This window comes from Triticum urartu, chromosome 2A (assembly GCF_056163025.1).
Source record: "Triticum urartu cultivar PI428250 chromosome 2A, HENAU_Tu73, whole genome shotgun sequence".
NCBI lineage: Eukaryota > Viridiplantae > Streptophyta > Magnoliopsida > Poales > Poaceae > Triticum > Triticum urartu.
In genome coordinates, this window is record NC_141874.1 from 112,484,359 (window position 1) to 112,491,466 (window position 7,108).

Here is a 7,108-nt window from a genome sequence, read left to right on the forward strand (position 1 = left end):
AAAATTTGATATTTTTTCAAAATCCATGAAATTTTATTTAGTTTTTATTAACTTTTTTCCAAATCGAGAGCTTTTTTTTATCATTGTGATTTGTGAAGCCCTCTGCCTCTGGAGTTAACAGGTCCAACTGGCATATGATGAGACTGTTGTTGAATTTACATTCAGTCTGTACTGACGGGGATTCTGCTTTGTATATACTGTATTATGCAGCATTGTCTGCATATTGGCTCTGCGTTGGCAAATGAGTAGAATTTCCGTTAGATAGGTTTCCAGTATGCTCAATATTGGAGTGGAATTTCTGGGCGTTGCATGTCTGGAATCCTTGAACTGCACTTTCAAATTCAGTATTGGTAAATTCTGTGTCTGGCCATTTGTTGCCACTGCTCGTCCGAATTAGATCAAACGAGCCCTGATCCATATGGAAATTAAACTTCGGATACATAATACACATGAAATTCCCAGGTAACCCAAGTACGTACTAGCAATGTGGAAAACTGCTGCGGCCATCATAGAGTTACATCAGGCATAAACCCGGTTGCGCAGAAGCAGAGTTCATATCATTTGCAGCCTCGTCTCTTTCTTCCACGGCTGTCTCTTCAGTTGCCTCTTTCCGGGAAAGCATCTCCTTTCTGGTGGAGGCCGGCGGAGGGCAGCAGCGCGGCCGTGGTCTGGTGGAGGCGGACAGAGGGAAGCGGCGCGGCGAGGCTGGGAGATGGCCTCGTGGCGGCGTAGTCGGAGACGGGAGAGGACGCTCGAAACGGGCACCTCAGAAGGTGTCCACATGTCACGTACTAGTGGTCAGTGGACACCGTAGAACATGGGTCTTCCTAGCACCTAAAGTTAGAACCTATGGCGCGTATGATGGTTTCGATCTTGCTGGGCGCCGAGGCGGAGGCCGCAACGCGCGGCGGCACTGGCCAAGCCGACGTGCGGCCGCCCTGCTCCCTCTCCAAACCCACTTCCCCCGCATCTCCCCTCCATCTCCCCCTCCTCCCACTCCCTTCAAAGAGAGAAGAAAGCTGGGAGAGATCCACCCTAGCTGCAGACCGACAAAGCGACCGCGACTCAAACCCGCAAGAAACCAGCTACCGGACAGAAGAAGACTGGCATGGCAAGGCTCGGCGTGGCCTTGCTCGCGCTCCTGGCGGCCGCGGCGGCGGTCGCCTGCCTGCCGTCCCCGGCCTCCGCGGGCGAGCTGGCCTCCATGCTGCTGTCGCGCGCGGCGGCCTGCGACGGGATCATCGGGGAGTGCGGCGTGGACGAGGACGAGGAGATGGCGCCGGGCGCCGGCGAGGCCCTGCGCCGGTCGCTGGCGCGGAAGTCGACGGCCAGGTACATCAGCTACGCGGCGCTGCGCGCCGACCAGATCCCCTGCGACAAGCGCGGGGCGTCCTACTACATCAACTGCGGGTCCATGCAGCAGGCCAACCCCTACACGCGCGGCTGCTCCGCCATCACGCACTGCGCGCGCAACATGAACTGATCCCTCGTCCGTAGGCCTGGTGGATCTTGCGCGCGTACGGCAGTGATCGATGCGTACGCACGGAGCGGCGAGGAGGTGTGTGGCCGTGCGAGCACCTAATTACCAATTGTATTTGTAGAACGCCCGTGCATTGCTACAGACGAATGATTATAAATAAATGAAGCTGACTGTACAAATTTACAAGTTACTTATGTCTCATGGCTTGTCTTTTTTGTCACGAGACTGCTACACCAAACACTTAGCTTCACATTAACCCCAATTATCGTCCTCAATGAGTTTATCATCTTTCTCGATATCAATTGCGTGGAGACAACAAACATGAGCATTGATGGAAAGGGACGGTTTAATACGATCACGCTCTAGCCTTGGGGCACAATTTCGCTTTCTTCCCATGACACCTAATTGTATGCGTTTGTGCTGCTATACATCATTGATCCAACGAATTTAACGACTGCTATTGTTTTTTAATGATGATGAGTAGCTTCTATGTGTCCATCCTGTTCCTGCTACTGCCATGCATGCAATTTATTCCTTTTGGAACTTGTCTTCGTATTTGAAAAAGAGCGGAGTTTTATTTTTGGACATGGTTAGCGAGCGTCCATCCTCTCATATATATAAATACACTATATATTCCATGACTTTTAGGACCTCACAATTAATTAAGGTATTCAATTTAAAATTGAGTCATTCGATTTTGATCGGATCAACAATATTTTAAGGTGCTCTCTCATTTAATTCTTTTAATTCACTATGTTCTTTACTTTTGGAGCTTTTTTGTACGATCGAGGTATTTAATTTTGAATTTGGTTCATGACTTTAACTAAGTCAACAATTTTTGAAATCAATTGGCAATAACTGGCCTATAAAAAGAGTGAATTATGCACCCTCTAACCACCTAAAAAAAGAAGCGCTAACATGTGATACTGTAGCACCAACATAATACATGCTATCACCGACATAGATTTTTTTCCACATAAGTATGGGTAGATTAGCAAATAATATCGAATCACACCACAAAAGACCCACCAAAACATTGTATTATAAACAAAAAGAAAACACACTCCATCATCCTCCCTAATTTTTAAGACCTCACAGTCAATTGAGGTTTTCAATTTAAAATTGAGTCATCTGATTTCGACCGGGCCAACAATTTCTTAAGGAGTTCTCTCATTCAATTATTTTAATTCACTATGTTCCTTAATTACGAAGCTTTTTCATTTGATTGAGGTATTCAATTTTGAATTTGGTTCATGATTTTGACCTAAGTCAATAATTTTTGAAATCAATTAGCAGGTATTGCCCTATAAAAATATATTAATCCCGCGTACCCTCACACCACGTAGAAAAAAAACGCAACATGTGATATTGTAGCATCAAACACTTAAACAATATATCATCAAACATTCAAACAATTGAAAATAAACATTCTTGGGCGAGGAGAGCAACGTAGACGCCACGGTCGGCTGCAAGGTGGACTTCCGGTTCCTCCCGTTCGGCGTGGGCCGGCGCAGCTGCCCGGGCATCATCCTCGCGCTGCCCATCCTGGCGCTCGTCGTCAGGAAGCTCGTGAGGAGCTTCGAGATGGTGCCCCCGCCAGGCGTGGACAAGCTTGACGTGAGCGAGAAAGGCGGGCAGTTCAGCCTGCACATTGCCAACCATTCCACCGTCGCCTTTCACCCCATCTCACCATGACCAATTACTTCAACCCAAAAGCCTGCTCTACATGCACAATTACCCTTTTCGGATTACAAATATATTACAGGAAAGTATGTTAGTTGATTTAAGGGGTTTATAAGGAGCGATATGGCTCATACTACTATATAGTTTTTTTTTGAAATGAAAGGTAGATGAGATTCTACCTTATATATTTCAAAACAGGCCAAGGCCTGGGACCAAAGGGTCGATTACATGAAGCTTACATTGAGCACCGTAGTGCCATGGCTATAAGCAGCCATTGGAAAGAGAGAAGAACATGACAAGCTAGGAGAGAAAAAAGAGTGGTACAAAGCTAAATTAGTTCAGGAGGTACATCCAGCTCGTGATAGCATCTTTGTCAGCCTGCCGTTTAGCCCTGTGCTGCCAATCCTGAAGGAGTTGTGACATATATCTTTTGAGATAGGACGGAGGCCATCTGTTGTTGTTGAATCTGTCGTTTCCCGCGTGCCAGAGAGTGACTGCAGCCGCAGCAAAAAGAATGTGCACTCCTCTAGAGTTGATCCAAACCCGCTCAGCGCTGTATATAAAATGAATGATGTCCGTGGAGCTACAGGCAAGGTCATCCATATGGAACGCGGCCCAGATAACAGAAGCCGGGTAGCAGCATAGGACAATGTGGCTGGCAGACTCGCTGGCAGGGCAAAGGTCGCAGTCCTGGTGTTCGGCAAGTAGGGACCAATGTTTCCGAAACATGTTATCCCTTGTGTTTAGTCGCCCCCAAAAAACCAGCCAGAGAAAGAAGCGGTACCTCAGAGGGATGATCTTGTCCCAAACCCAAGAACTGAACTCACAGGCCACACCTCTGAAGGCAAAAAGTTGATATACTTGAGAAGTAGTCAGTGGGTTATGATGCATAACAGAAATTCTGACATCCGAGTCGGAAGCTGCAACATCTGTAGGAGGCGGGGGCAGAAAGGAGTGCAGCATCCGCAGTTCCTGGCCGGTAGAGGCAGACAGGTTGGGGTATAGTTGAATGCACCAGGCGTTGTTGCAGAGCTGAGAGGCCACCGTGCAAGTGCCATCTTTAGCATACGAGAAGACGGCGAGCAACAAGAACCGTAGCCGCCCCGCTGGCAACCAGTGATCATGCCAGAAGGAGATGAGCTTGCCAGGACCCACAGAACATTCGGAGGATGCCAACACTGTAGGAATGAAAGGTTTGAGGTTCTTCCATATAGCCGTGTCACGGTTTGAGCCCTTGAGGGGGATAACGTGCATACAGTACTGCTGAGCAAACCATTGAAAGCAGGGGATTTCCGAGGTCTGCAAAACTCTAGCAGCAAACTTGGTGAGCAAAGCTTGGTTATGAGCAGGAAGGTCCCTGATGCCCAAACCACCTGCAGATCTTGGGAGAGTGACGAAATGCCAGGCAACGAGGCATTTTCCTCCCTTGACAGTGCTCCTGCCTTGCCAGAAGAAAGCCCTCAACAACTTTTCCAACATCCTAAGTGATTCCTTAGGCCAAAGGAAGCATGACATATAATAACTTGGGATGCTAGCAAGGACTGAATTAACCAGAGTCAAGCGGCCACCAAAAGACAGAAATGTAGCAAGCCAACCTGATAACCTCTTGTCCACTCGATGAATGATAGGCAGGAGTAGGCCATGCTTAATCTTGTGCAAGGAGAGCGACAGGCCTAGGTATGTGCACGGAAAGCTTGAGATAGGGCAGCCAAACATGTCAGCAATTTCCTGTGTGCTGTTCGGGTCGATGCAAATAGGGATCATAGTGCTCTTGTGGTAGTTGATTTGCAGTCCGGTGAAAGCTGAGAAGTCAGACAGGATCTGTTTGACGATGGCTGCTTGCTGATTGTTACCTTGGAACAAAAGAAGTGTATCGTCAGCGTATTGAAGCACTGGGTACATTCGGTCAGAACCAAGAGGGTGTATCAGACTGTCGTCTTCAAACCTCAAACAGCACAACCTCTGTAGGACGTCAGCGACCAAAATGAACAGGTATGGCGAGATGGAGTCACCCTGACGAAAACCTCTTTTGGCAACGAATGATTCACCAAGCTCACCATTGAGCATGATTCTGGAGCTAGTCGTGGTCAGAAGCGAAGAGATCCAGCTAATCCATTGTGAAGGGAAACCGCGGGCTTGAAGAACGCTGAAGAGACAAGCCCAACTGATAGTGTCGAACGCCTTTCGGAAATCCAGCTTGAGAACCACCATTGGTAGTTTCCTTTTGTGGGCAGTTTGAACCATGTCAGCAGCCATAGCAAAGTTCTCAACTATGGAGCGGCCCTTGATGAAACCAGAGTGTAGAGGGTGAACCAGGGAAGGGATATGCATTTGCAATCTGTGGGCAAGGTGTTGGGGAACGTAGCATAAATTCAAAATTTTCCTATGTGTCACCAAGATCTATCTATGGAGTCATCTAGCAACGAGGGAGGAGTAGATCTACATACCCTTGTAGATCGCGCGCGGAAGCGTTCAAGAGAACGGGGTTGATGGAGTCGTACTCGTCGTGATCCAAATCACTGATGATCCTAGCGCCGAACGGACGGCACCTCCGCGTTCAACACACGTACGGAGCAGCGACGTCTCCTCCTTCTTGATCCAGCAAGGGGGGAGGAGAGGTTGATGGAGATCCAGCAGCACGACGGCGTGGTGGTGGAAGTAGCGGGATTCCAACAGGGCTTCGCCAAGCGCTGCGGGAGGAGGGAGATGTGTCATGGGAGGGAGAGGGAGGCGCCAGGGCTCAGGTCTGGTTGCCCCCCTTTCCCCCACTATATATAGGGCCAAGGGAGAGGGGGGGCGCAGCCTTGGCCCTTCCTCCAAGGAAGGGTGCGGCCAGGGAGGAGTCCCTCCTCCCCAAGGCACCTCGGAGGTGCCTTTCCCCTTTAGGACTCTTCCTTTCCCCCTTCTCTTGGCGCATGGGCCTCTTGGGGCTGGTGCCCTTGGCCCATATAGGCCAAGGCGCACCCCCTACAGCCCATGTGGCCCCCCGGGGCAGGTGGCCCCACCCGGTGGACCCCCGGGACCCTTCCGGTGGTCCCGGTACAATACTGGTGACCCCGAAACTTGTCCCGATGGCCGAAATAGCACTTCCTATATATAAATCTTTACCTCCGGACCATTCCGGAACTCCTCGTGACGTCTGGGATCTCATCCGGGACTCCGAACAACTTTCGGGTTACCGCATACTAATATCTCTATAACCCTAGCGTCACCGAACCTTAAGTGTGTAGACCCTACGGGTTCGGGAGACATGCAGACATGACCGAGATGACTCTCCGGTCAATAACCAACAGCGGGATCTGGATACCCATGTTGGCTCCCACATGTTCCACGATGATCTCATCGGATGAACCACGATGTCAAGGACTTAATCAATCCCGTATACAATTCCCTTTGTCTAGCGGTACGATACTTGCCCGAGATTCGATCGTCGGTATCCCGATACCTTGTTCAATCTCGTTACCGGCAAGTCTCTTTACTCGTTTCGTTACACATCATCCCGTGATCAACTCCTTGATCACATTGTGCACATTATGATGATGTCCTACCGAGTGGGCCCAGAGATACCTCTTCGTTTACACGGAGTGACAAATCCCAGTCTCGATTCGTGCCAACCCAACAGACACTTTCGGAGATACCTGTAGTGTACCTTTATAGCCACCCAGTTACGTTGTGACGTTTGGCACACCCAAAGCACTCCTACGGTATCCGGGAGTTGCACAATCTCATGGTCTAAGGAAATGATACTTGACATTAGAAAAGCTTTAGCATACGAACTACATGATCTTGTGCTAGGCTTAGGATTGGGTCTTTGTCCATCACATCATTCTCCTAATGATGTGATCCCGTTATCAATGACATCCAATGTCCATGGTCAGGAAACCGTAACCATCTATTGATCAACGAGCTAGTCAACTAGAGGCTTACTAGGGACATGGTGTTGTC

At 49.2% G+C, this 7,108-nt stretch overlaps 1 pseudogene; it reads left to right on the forward strand.

The window, feature by feature from the left end:
* The first annotated feature begins 330 nt into the window (after positions 1-330).
* Positions 331-1,736, forward strand: LOC125541194 (protein RALF-like 33 pseudogene; annotated as a pseudogene).
* The last annotated feature ends 5,372 nt before the right edge of the window (positions 1,737-7,108 follow it).